At 38.0% G+C, this 13,259-nt stretch overlaps 1 long non-coding RNA gene across 5 annotated transcripts in view; it reads left to right on the top strand.

Annotated features, from left to right (window-relative positions):
- Positions 1-1,007: 1,007 nt before the first annotated feature.
- The window catches only part of LOC122833019, a 90,182-nt gene continuing 77,930 nt past the window's right edge, over positions 1,008-13,259 (top strand). For 2 of the 5 annotated variants that reach the window (XR_006370924.1, XR_006370923.1), the window contains exons 1-2: positions 1,008-1,549; positions 9,456-9,580. This is a non-coding gene — a long non-coding RNA (uncharacterized LOC122833019). The remainder of the gene's footprint in view (positions 1,550-9,455; positions 9,581-13,259) is intronic. The other 3 variants (XR_006370920.1, XR_006370922.1, XR_006370921.1) reach the window with 2 other exon arrangements.

Below are 13,259 nucleotides of genomic sequence, written 5' to 3'. Positions count from 1 at the left end.
TGGACTGAAGGGGGGAAGAATTAGATTAGTGGGAGAATGCAATCAGTGTGACTAAATTACTAAGTCCGCTGAGTGGGGCAGAGAAAGAAGATGTGACTGACAAGATGTTGGACCGCAAACTTTTTCTAGACTGTGCTGAAAATGCCAGAAGAGACAAAGTAGGGGCAAAATTATAAGAATACAGACTGGTTTTATACAGAGCTTAGATACATGTTTACTCAGAAAAGATCCTTTTTATGTTCAGTAGAAAACTAATCAACCAAAAATAGCTGAAAAGTAATACAGCTTGGTGTCAGCTATGAATTCCAATAACAAAAAAAAAAGAGTGAATAGGCATGGGGAGAGTGAGTGGGGGTTTGCTGAGCGTGCAGGCAGTCTCCTTTTACACTATTTACCCTGACTACAAACCTAATTAGCTCAAATCAGATTTGGTGTTTACACTAGCATCAGGAGATGATTAAATGAAACCTAACATCCCTGTCTCACGTTCCCCGCTTGTAGTCTTCGGATTTGTTGGTCTTAGAAACTCAAAAACACATGCTAGTACACCCAGATATATAATGACAACCAGTCACCTTTAAAACGTCCATCCAGTTCCTCCTGCCCTTCTTTGCACATTAACTTGATGGGCTTTATAAAGCACAATTACATATTTTTATTGGTTTCAAAAACATTTTGGGGTTCGATCTAGTACATACATTTTTGTTATAATTATAATTTTAAGACTGTAATGATATCAAATATTCTTCTGTCTACCACAAAACAATACTATGTATGGCTTTTCTTGAGAAGCTTCAAAATGCATATCATTTCCATAATGACTTGCCATCATAATTTGCATCAGATGTCATTTTAGAAGTAAAAGTGTAGTCACCTGATTATTCAGAAAATCAATTGTTTTTGTTTAAAGAATATGTTGTTTTTTAAATCCAAAACCAGATGTAAAGCAGTAGTTTTTTCCCCCCCAAAACATAAACAGTACAATGGTTTTATTCTTCCCTGGGTTAACGTTGGACAATGTGTTTTTATTTATTAGATAAAAAAACAAGTAACCCCCATCTAAATGTTGCTTGCCTACTATCTTAAAGAAGAAGAGGAAGTAATCCCCGGTATTTTTTAATTTGTTTCTAACAGTTATAGTTATGCTGTTTTGAGTTTGCCGCTGGGAGACCGGAAGCATAGAAGAAGAAAGAGACCATGGCGAGGCGCTAGGGCGAGGCGAACGGGATTTTTTTCATGGAGGAAACATACTTCTGGGAAACCTAGGTCACGTTACGTTTGTTTATAGCGACTGCGGAGTAGTTTGTAAACGAGGCGCATCACGAGGGAGCGAGTTAAACTGTGTTTTTAAAACTCAGCTGAGTATGTTAAGCTAAACTAGCACAGAAGCTAACGCTACTACTTTTGAGCTAATTGCTAAAATAGTCAAGAGACTTGTGTTGCCAATGTGGATCAGCACTAACCTGCATTCTGGTACGGAGGACGATGAAGAGGGATTCCGCACACAACTGCTCTTTTGATCCTGAGCCAGAGGATTAGCTTCAGACTGGTAAGGTTGCTTCTTTACATTGTGTTTAATGGGAATCTTGAGCTTCTACACGCGCCAAGGATCCTAACTGTAAACCTACATGAAAATAACTTTGATTGCACCCTAAAACTGAGCATTGATTTAATGGGGAACAGTATAATTCTGTATTTCACAAGTAATTTTTGTGTTGTGTGTCCTTTTAATCATTTAATGTAAGGAAAGTTTTGAATATTTATTGAATGTGTTCATTATTTCTTCTGTACTCTGTAAAAATATATCCCTGAGTTGGTAGGTAAATCAACTTTTTGTGCTTTTTTTGATCTATTTAAATATTAATTATTTTCTTCTTTTTGGTAATATTTTTAATATTAGTGCAATAGAGAATCATACTTTACCCTATGCTTAGTTTCTATAAATTGGAATGTCATTTTCACCCAGTCTTTATGAAGTGAAGTAGGGTTGTTGTTAAAGAATTTTTTAGCAATGGAGTACTTTATAGATTATTTTTACGATTAATCGAGTATTCGGTTTTCTCTCTCAATTTCAGTCTCTCACTCTTTGTTCTTCCTACCAAAAATCTGGTAAAACGTAGGAAAGTTAAACGTCATGCTGCTCGCATGCAGCAACAACTCATAGGCAGAAGTGACAGCGCTGCTCACCACAAATAATGACCCCGGGTGCAAAACGGTGCACTAAATAATAAAACATAATTTAGCGAAGTTTCGAGGCACATAAATTCTCCATGAGGAATTTTAATAATCGAGGCACTCAAATCATTCGAGGAATTGTTACAGCCCTAAAGTGAAGGAAAAGAAGGAAGTATATCAAGTTATTATAATGAGCTGGGTATTGTAGGGGTTACACGGGCAATACAAGAAAAGCAAGAAAAAAAGCTCTTCGTCCTTGAATAATCCAGTGCATTTAAACAAATGAAAAAATCACAGTCTTATGGTAACTAAAATAAGCTTGCCAATACAACCAACATGCATATAAATACACAAATAACAATAGGGTAACAATATGATCTCTAAAGATTTTAATATTTGTATTCCTGTGGCTTGAAATACTTTTGAATATGTTGTATACTTACAAAAACTTCAGCCCACCTGTGGAACTTGGGATTAGTGAATTAATAAAAGAGCAACATGTTCTTTCTCACCAGAGTACTTGTACCCTTTAGGGACAAGATTATCCTTCTCACAGAAAAAAAGTTCCTTTTGAAACGACTTAAAAGGATAATGACTTATCTTTTATTTAGTTGGATCTGATTTTTTTTTTTTTTTAGGGAAACCTGTCAAGACACTGTTACAGTAATCAAGTTGACTAAAGATAAACACATGGACGAGTGTTTGTAGATCTTGCTGAGACATTAGTCTTGTAATCCTGGAAATGTTCTTCAGGTGATAGAAGGCTGACTTTATAACTGACTTTATGTGGCTCTGAACTTTTATATCAGAGTCCATCACTACACCCAGATTTCGGGTCTGATATCTAGTTTCCAGCTGTAATAACTTTAGCTGTGCGTTGACTGTGGATCATTCCTCTTTAGATCCAAAGATAACTTCAGTTTTGATTCTGTTAAGTTAGAGAAAGTTGTTGCACATCCACACATGTATCTGATTTAAGCATCTGTTCTGTGCTTGGGTGGGTTCAGGGTCACCTGGTGACATCATAATGTATCATCTGCATAGTTATGGTAGCTAAATAAATAATGGGAAAACATCTCTGAATCTTGTCAATTTACACAGTGGTCAAACTCTACTGGATTATACCAAATTGTCAATAAATGTTTCCTTTTTCCTTCTGTTAAATAGCACAAACCTAACAGCAGGAGAATAGCATTACACCAGTGTGTTTCTAGGTGAAAATAGCCTCTGTAATTTGTCTGAGGTGTAGTTCATCTCACCTCTCACAGATTCGCTCCAGTTTGGCAATGTGACAACTTCAATTCCTGGCCCATAGAGTGGGTTGAGCAATTTGGACCACGGCACACTGCCTTTGTTCTTTCATACTTTACACCATTGTACAACAAAGATATTTCTGGCAACTTTTAGAGAGATTATTTGCACACATTACACTAATGTATAACAAAGGTGTTTCTGGCAACTAAGGCCTAAAAAGAACATTTACATGCTGAAAAGGTTGTTACTACCACCAGGGAGGGAACTAAAACATGCAGATTTGGGCCCTCAAGGACCGACTTTGGGCACCACTGGTGTAGAGTGACCAACTATCTATCCACCAACTGTCTAAAGGTTATTATTAATGCAGGGTCATAGGAAACCTAATGTGTATGTCCAGTGACCTTTATGAGAGATAGTGTACATCCTGGACAGGACGACTCTGCATCATAGGGTGACAATTATGGAGAGGTTTTAAAATGGTGGTCTGTGAAGAATGATTAAGCTCCTGCTATTCCCCAAACCAAAACAATGGCTCACAATTTTTGACTCACTTTTTGTTTAGCAACACTTAAACTCTGTTTTAGCAGTGTGAAACCAGCATTTGGATTAAAGAAATTACTTATTGGGTGTGGATTACAGTACAAGGGAAAGACGACAGCTGTTTGGTAAAAATAGAGCCCTCCTTGCTCACCAATTAATTGACCAACTCAAGTCTTTTAATTCAATATTGATATTAAAATTAATGATTTGGTGTGACTGAAAATTAAAGCTATGTTTTTAAAGATAATTATTTGAGTTATTAAATACCAAAATCCAGAAGGATCTTATGTTTTATTACGTGTAGAACCATGGGTATAACCAACCCCCCTGGTTGCCGTCCATCCCTCTTCAGTCTTTATGTACAGCTTAACAGCCCCAAATCCAACCCAACCGGTTAATCCCAACATCTGCCTCTTCGACCCCCAACCTCCTAATCTTTTATGCCCACATACATCTCAGTGCCAAGTACAACCCCCACACTTATACTACCCAGGCCTACAGAGAAAGCAAACAAAGTGGAAGTAAATGGGCAAACATGAATATAAACACGTATTGTTTGGTGTCTGGACCCCTTTCTTCCCTGCGTTGATTTTCGTCTGCATATCGGGTTTAACTGCTTGCCTCCCACAGATACGAGAAATCATAACAAATCTCCTGCACATGCCTGAAACTACACATACATCAGCAAAATATGTTAACAAATGAGTGTGGCTTTGGTTGGAGTGCCCACATTGTGGGTTAAACAAGAGCTATTCAAATGAAATTTTGCATGAAGAAGGCAGTGAAGGATATATTTTAGTTGCTGCTATACATCCTTGAAGTTCAGCTGAAATTTAAAACACTTCCATAATGCCACTTTCCTGATTATAACCACAATGAATTCCCAGATAATTTGTTCTATCTTTTTAAATTACACCCTATGAGCTCCTCAGGGTGTAAAATGACATCTTCCTTTTGACGGTTTACACAGGCTGCGTAGATCAGAGGATCAGTGTGTGAACTGATCTGTGTGTTTGTCTATGGAACTTGTGTCTGCGTGTGTGTGTGGGTGGATGTTGTGTGTAAGTCTGCATGAGCTGTGAGAACTAACATTCCTTGTGATGACCACAAGGCCATGCAAAGGGGAGACTGGTTGTATTAGCAACAAACCTGTTATTGTTTCACCCACATCAGCATCTTCTTCATGCTACACACACACACTCACCCCCACATACACACACTGCCAAGGCTTTTGCCAGGATCAAAGGCAGGAACCGGGAATGACTCAGAGTCCAAGTGTGACAATAGCTGCACACATTATTCGTCTTCGTCTGGGTCTGTTTTTGTGGCGCTGGCGGAGCTGCAGCGGTTCTTCCCATGACCAAATCCTTCACAAACTGGGTTACTCACTTTATGTTTTAGAACTGAGAGGAATCTTGGACAGCCCACCGGAACAAATACGGTTGCCAGCGCAGCTCGGTTTCTGTTCCAGTCTCAAGGGTCTTTTGGAAAAGGTACAAAATCTCCCAATAGTAAAAATATTTGCTTTGACTCTTCACTCAGTAAGACTCAGTAGCATTCTGCAGTGCATATAAAACTACAACATGTGAGAGACCATAAAGAACACACACTATGAGTCTGAATGTAAATTATTTTACAATTAATCAGTCCCCTTTCCTTTGATACCCTTAGATAATATTCAGCACAACTAATTGCCTTCAGAAATTCCTTATTTATTAAGTTACTTTGTGTGCAAAATAATCTTCTTTTTTTGTATAATGCCTTGAGAATTTATTTATTGTGAAATTGCAGTATATAAATAAATGTGAATGGAATTTAACTTCATGTGCGTCGAGGTTTATTAGAGGATATTAGGACAAATATCGAAACAAGGCACCAATCCTACAATGATACATGGTGGTAAAAGCATAATTACGTTTAAGATTTAAGTTTAATTTAATTACATGTTTATAGGTTAATAGCAATAAGGACATCTAATTACCAAGGTAATTACGACATAAAATACTCCAAATATTACAGGTTTTTAAAAGCTCAGATAAATAGAAGTAGAAAAAGTAACCTTTTAACAGCTATTTGTAAATAAATTTTTTCTCTGCATAAAAAGCCTTTGGTTCCTTTTCATCTACATTTGTTTTCTTGAATCAGTAGATTTTTTTTATTTCAAGTTTTTCTCATAAAAGATGTTTTGAGAGTTGATGTCCAAGAAGCTTCATTGGATAATCCCAGAGCAACATTCACATGGACTGAAGTGCTGCTTCTTCAGGTCCTCTTAATATTAACGTTAATATTAAGAGGACCTGAGTCTAGTTTCACATCAAGAAGTCTTTAGCAGAATTTTTCAGAAATTATGGTGGATGTTCCATTCATTTCAATGGAATTTAAGATTACCACAAAAACTAAAATGTTATAAACCATACAAGATGTCGTTACCAAAAGACATAGCTGCAATGTTCTGAATGGGCAGAATATGGTAAAAGTTTAATGGTTGAAATATCATAACGTATGCAGACGTAGTTAAGTAACAAAAATTGTATGTGGGGGAAAAAGTGGAGGAACTGCCCCCAGTTGGCAGGGCATGCAATCACTCTTCGTTTTTGTACTTGTTTTTGTTATCTGTCCTTTTGACTTGATGTCATTATTTTCTTGTTATATTTTTTTCTGATGTTTTAAATGTCTTCTTCTCCTTCATCTCTCTCTCCTCCCGACACACCACCCACAGGCCTCACCCTTTCCATAATCTCGCTCTTGACCTCATACCCAGCAAGGGTCATCTGACCCTTGTTCTTCAAACTTCACCTCATGTATTCTTCTGCCCTGACACGAAAGCAGAACTGAAGACCTCATTTATCTTTTTTTCCCCCACTTCCTCTCTCTTGGCCTCTCTGTGATCTCTTCCTGTTCTCCTGGGTTCAGATGCATCTGAAAGCAGGAATGGAGAGTAAAGGTCTAATGACCCTTTTCCACTAGCACTGAGCTCAGTGCCTCGTTCCAGTTCAGTTCCACACAGTTTCCATTTAAACTGAGGAACATCTCCAGGGGCGGGGGTTGATACTCATGGTTCATTCACACCAGCCCTTTTTAGTCCACTTTAATCAAACATTTGTTTGTATGCCTAGAAAGTCCGATTAGTCTGGGCAGGTCATGGGCAAATAAACTCTGATGCAGACCAGAAATGCGAACACTGATCTGCCTAAAAACCTAGGTCTAGGTTCAACTACAGTGAACTCTGGTGTGATTCGAGCGCATTTGTGAATGCCAACCGGACCGGCGACTGCACATGGCATTCTAAGTCAGTAGGATCAAAACAAATGTGCGGTAGGGCAAAAAATGACTTGTGGTTTTTTCCCAAAAACAAAAGAAAAACCCTACTATCACTACTCTTCTTTTTGTTTATATTTTGTGAAGAAGGAAGTTGTGATCATGTCTTGTGCTCAGCACCAGTGGTGCCAGAGCATGGCAGCCTAATCTGTCAGACTGCCCAGGGGCAACGATAGCTGCAATTCAGTAGCTTGCACCTCAGTGGTCCTATGGACTTGATATAACCGCAACATGATATACAAGTAAATTTGGAAGTATTCAAGTTCTCCAGGTCTGTGCTGCAAAGCAAGCCAATTTAAATTAGTTCTATCAGTTATGATGTAAATGGTTGTTGAGAGTGTGTAGTTTCTATTTAACTTAAAAAGAAAAATTTTATTAAACATTATTTAAGGAGCATGTGTGTATTTGAGTTTGTATATTTTATATTTATTGCAGACTCCCAATTAACGCTACCCAATTCTTGATTCCAAAATTTATTGAAGCTGTTTGTTGAAGAACCAGTACAAACAGTAAAAAGAACAATTCAAATGCATTATTACAAAAACAATCTATTTCACATTGTTTGTAAATGTATGTTAATCTTGTACATGCTAGTTTATTATTGCATCTGTCACTTACTTTCTTATTTTTCATTGTCTTTTGATTTTTTTTTCCAGCAGCAGTGATATACATTTTTAAACTGGTCATAGTGAAAAAACCTTCAAGTAGAGTTCCAGTTGATTTCTTTGACTTGGAACTCAAATAATCCGACTCCTAACTACAAACAAAATGCACTACAACTTTACATTCTATGCTTCAAAATTAAACAAGAATCCATCTGCTCCAGATTGAAAGTCATCATGAAAATTAAGTCAAAGTCGAATACCAACATGACATGAGATATTATGAGGCATAATCTGAGTTGATGGCAGAAACGATCCTCCACAGATGAGGGCAAATTGTGAACATGTCAGCAAATGTCTTTCACTTAATTATCATTCTCCTCTCTAGCTGGGACATGGGTCAGAGTAGCTGCTGAGTGATCTTACAGTTGAACAAAAATTCACATACAAGCACACACTCTCATACACATCAGAGGGAAGTGCAACACTCAGTGTATCAAGGGGGACTTTGATGTTTCTGCTTTTGCTGGACAGCTGCGTCTGATGAGAGGGGAATGCAGACTCAACGAGCTTTGGCAGCTTTGGCTAATTGAACTGTTCACTCGCTCATCATATGGGGAAAAAAAGCTTAGACATCCAAGCAATGTGTGTGTGTGTGTGTGTGTGTGTGTGTGTGTGTGAGAGAGAGACGGGGAAACTAAGGGAGACATACAGGGATAGAAATGAAGATCTCACTCCCGCTCAGGTGTCCCCATCTTCTTTGCACTTCTGCCCACTACTGCTCCACCTCCTTATCACACTCCTCTCCCTCTTTTCTTCTGACCTCCACCTTTTGTTGATCCTCCTCCCTGAGTTTTTCCACTCCGCCTCCTTCCGTCCCCCTCCATCCATCTTCCTCTCATCTCTTCTTTGATGTGGTGATGCAGGGTTATCTGGGTTTCTTGTCTAAGGGAAAAAGGTAGGGGTTGAGAGTGGATCGAGAGGGTGGAATGAAGAAGGGCAAAATGAGAGGAGGAGAGGGAAAAAGCAGGTGGGGGTTGGGGATGAGGCTGTGGAGATGAGAATGAGATTTTTTTTTTACTTCTCCCTGTAACATCTCTTTCAGCATGCCCTTCACCTTCACCTTTAAAAAAAGAGCAAAGGCACAAGCAACCCTGTCTTTTTCTGTCTGTTTTTTTTTTTTCTCTTTTGTTAATAAAATATCCCACAGTCCCTTCTAGGATGAAAGCAGGATTGTAATTCCAGCCCGAAAATCCTATTGCCACGGTTTCAGTGAGTGCCAAAGCATGGCAGAAAACCAGCATGACCTCAGAGAGCATGCTGCACTCGAGATGTCTCTTTTTATTTGTTTTCATGCTATTTTAAAATTCCAAATGAATAACATGGTAGCATCTCTTTTGCTTGTGGAAGAAAATTCTCACTTGCTACAAAGTCTGGCAATGCTTTTCTGATATTTTCTTTCTTCTCTAAACTTTAAACAAACAGTACTGAAGAGATGAGCTGCTTATTAAATACACTCAACTTAAGTGACAGTGAGAATTCTTTTTTTGTCTTTTTGTTGAGGTATATTTATAAGAACATCTGCGAAGAAGGAGACAGTTTTCCCTGCCAACTTCTGCTGCTTTGAGGCCACCGGGTCAAGAACCTGCTAGGCAGCCCACCTTGTTCGCTGCCAACTCCATTTGAAAGTAAGCCGGAACACATTCACCTACAAGCATGCAATGCTACTGCGGATGCATAGAAATGCATGGGCATACAATTATCCTCTCATGCAAACACACAAACACCTGCACACACACAGACATTAGGAGGTACTGTATTTCCTGGAGAGGATTTGTTAATTAGAAATTACTTAGCGCTGTGCAGAGTGGGAGGTCTATGCCTCAGCATAGACCTCCCATTAATTGATTAGCATCTTGTGGTTAATTGATTAGCATCTTGTGGTCAAACAGATCAATAGCAATCCATCTCCTCACATGCAATGTCCATAATGTAATTAATACGTACTTAGGTAAGTAAACTGACCCATGTGTTCATGTAGATTTGGGCTGAGAGTAGTGCAAATTATCTGTGAGCAAAGGGAAAAAAATTGTTAGTTTACTTTTAAACATGGATGCAGTGAGGCTTCATGGATTTACAGTCTATTAGAGTGTCAGCTGGTCCAGTGGTCTGACTTGGAATATTAATATCTGAACAAAATCCAAACTTTTACAATTAAAAGATAAAATGGGAAGAGAATAGTCCTAACCCCCTGTTGCTCCCTGTTGCAGAAATTATTTTCAACATGTTGGAAAAATTCCTCAGATTTTGTTTGTCTTTATATATTTCTTTATTTTTTCTCAAATGATACACAGAAAACTCCTCCCGTCACTTTAATGTGGCAAGGCCATTATCACGGTTACTACTTGGATGGCAAAACTGTGTGACAAATTACGTAAACACAAAGACTTTAATTTTATATATGAGAGCATATTGTCAGCTGTCACTCTAAGATTTACCAACTCCAGATTTTTTTTTACCATGTGTAAATATAAATCAGAATGCACTTACAGTGGGATGTGATGTGGTTTGTTATGTTCACTTGGATGAGCTGAGGTGTGTAACTTGTAGAGTCCATGCTCCCATGGACTGACAGCAGGTGGGTCCCATGTCCCCTGCAGGATGCGTTGATTAGATTGGCCCAAGCTGAGCCAGGAATCCAGCCGAGCGCTCTGAGGACTGTACCAATATGTCGTGGGGATGCACTAATGTTTGCATGACACAGACCTGTGGGGAAAAAAATCAGAAAATACAGAGAATTCAATACACTCGTGTAAATACTTTTTCTACTTATCATACTCTTTTATGTCTACCAGTGAATAGACAAATGAATGATCATAACTTATTTCTTTATAAAGGGCTACTAAATGAAATTACTTTTGCTTATTGCTTTTTTATCTACAAATTCTTTTTAGCAAGTGTTATTGGAAGTTATCTTAAAAAGAAATATTACCTTTTATTTTTATAGTTGAAAGTCTCAAATTCCAGATTTCCCTTTGTTTCTAAATGCATCATCTTGCGCAATTGACAAATTTTAAGGAGATATTAGATGGCAGTCCTGTGTGAACACTGTTGCAGCAATCAATGTGACTAAGGATAAACGCAGGGATGAGTTTCTCATCTGTCAGTGTTTCTCATCAGTTCAGACTACCACATTCCTGGTTTGATTTGTCTATTATCTCCAAAATGGTCCTAAATGCAATAAGCACAACAAATTGAAATAGTTCTAGTTAAAAACTGAAGCCATGTTTAGTGGTCTTAATGGATAAGATGGCTAGTTGTGATATTTTCATGTGTTTACAACACATTGGTATTTTCTATTTGACCACTTGTTTTTAATTCCAAGCATCAAAAACATTAGAACGCAAATGATTTAGAAATCGGGCAATCAATGCAGAATGACATTGTCTGTTGGTTGACTTTGTCAACATAATGGTGCATCTCAGGAATTGCTAACAATTTAACATAAATTGATCAAGTTCACATAAATGTCAAGGTGACGATGCTCACCAGAAAGTTTTATATTGACAGTAACGGGACAGACTTTGTTTAGATCAGAAACATCACGACTTTTTTATGTTGCACAACCTTGTGATATTTTCTGTTACATTTGTGCTTTGAATAGTGACACTGGTGCTTTAACTTTAGGCTTGATCTCTGGTGATCCTGGAATGTTTCTGAACATTCTTACCACTTTCCTTTCATCTGGTGGTGACAATCTGCGCTAGATGAGTAAAGCTTTGGCTCAACTGGGTTTTCCAATAAGCCATAATCCCAAGCACTTATCAAAAGTAGTTGTGGTATAGATAAAGCTGGCCAGGCATAAAGCCCCTGCAATGGTCGCCCCGACCTCAGTCTTAAGAGAAATATACAAAAGTTGTATTCTTTGCCATTGCCAAAATCAACTATATCAACCACCAACAGTTACATATTTTGCCACAATAATCCCATATACTTGTGGATGGCTAAATAAACAATAGGTATGAGTGCCTAAATATTAGTGGGGAGAATATTTTAATCTGGATGTAAACTCTATACTCATTGTGCATAAGTAAAAATAAATAAAATTCAAACTAGGGGACTTGGTTCTTGTAAAAAGTATTGTTATATTATCATTCCATCCTGAGAAAAGAGGAATTCAAATAATTTCCTAAAACCTCCACATTGATGTAGCAATGCTGTAATTTATAAAGAGTAAATTTGGAAATTTAGATGACAAAAGACAACTTATAACATATTCTTGTTGTTCATGTTACTAGTACATTTAGAAAAAAAAACACTCCCAATAGGACTAAAATTCCCTGGAGAGCCAGAAATCTGAGTAAAGGTACATACCGTACATAGACAGAGACGTCACACAGGCTGAAAAAGAGTGACATGAAGACGTCTTATTGTGGATGGATTCAAACAAATAGATGGAGAGCGAGCTTGAAAGAATAAATGTAAGGATCAGAGTGAAGAACAGAGAAAGATGGGATTGAAAGAATGGAAGGATGAAGAAAGAGAGCCAGCAACAGAGGGATCTTGCTGTACCTGTGATGGATGAGCTTTAGCCCAGGTGTGACGGCGCGACCAAATTAAATCACTGAGCAGACAGCAATGAACGAGAGACAAGGTTATCACGTTCACCTCCTCCCTCTTTCTCACACTCTCCTCCTTTCCCTGTCTACCACCCTCAGTTGGAGACTCACTGGGCTGTTCTCACTTTACTATCATCAGCTCAGTGCTTCTCAGTGTGTAGTCCACAGGGAGAACAGGCCTTTGGTTCTAAGTTGTTTTAGACACATTTCAATCATTGGCCCTGGGAGCCTTTTTTCAGCTAACTCTTACTTCTACTCGGTGACTTGATAAATGTGGCTGTCCATTACAAATCAAATTGTTACGTAATTTGATGAAAGAGTACGTCTCTAGCTGTTACATTTTATGGACACTTTTTTCTAGATTTGCTCTTTAGACTAGACTGATCTCTTCTATTCCAGTCCCAAATGTAACACATTTCCTTTTTCCACCATACCATAGATGCTCTATTTATTACATTGAGATCTGAGTGATGTGGGGTTCTAGAACAACAGTGAGATGGGACATTATCTTGCTGTAATAACCCATTAGATGGATGACAGGCTGTGGCTAATTATTAATTAGGAAGCAAAATATTAAGCTAGAATGCTAAATATCTAGCCTCAAAATATATGGTTACTTAGCAAGCAACATTTTTAGGATGAATATTCATCTTACAAAATAAATAATTAGCTTTAACCTAAATATTTAGCTCAGAGCTAAATATTCAGCAAGTATGCAAATTCATTTGCCAATAACTGGAAGTTGACT

This window comes from Gambusia affinis, linkage group LG06 (assembly GCF_019740435.1).
Source record: "Gambusia affinis linkage group LG06, SWU_Gaff_1.0, whole genome shotgun sequence".
Taxonomy (NCBI): Eukaryota; Metazoa; Chordata; class Actinopteri; order Cyprinodontiformes; family Poeciliidae; genus Gambusia; species Gambusia affinis.
This window is presented reverse-complemented; position numbering and strand designations above follow the sequence as displayed.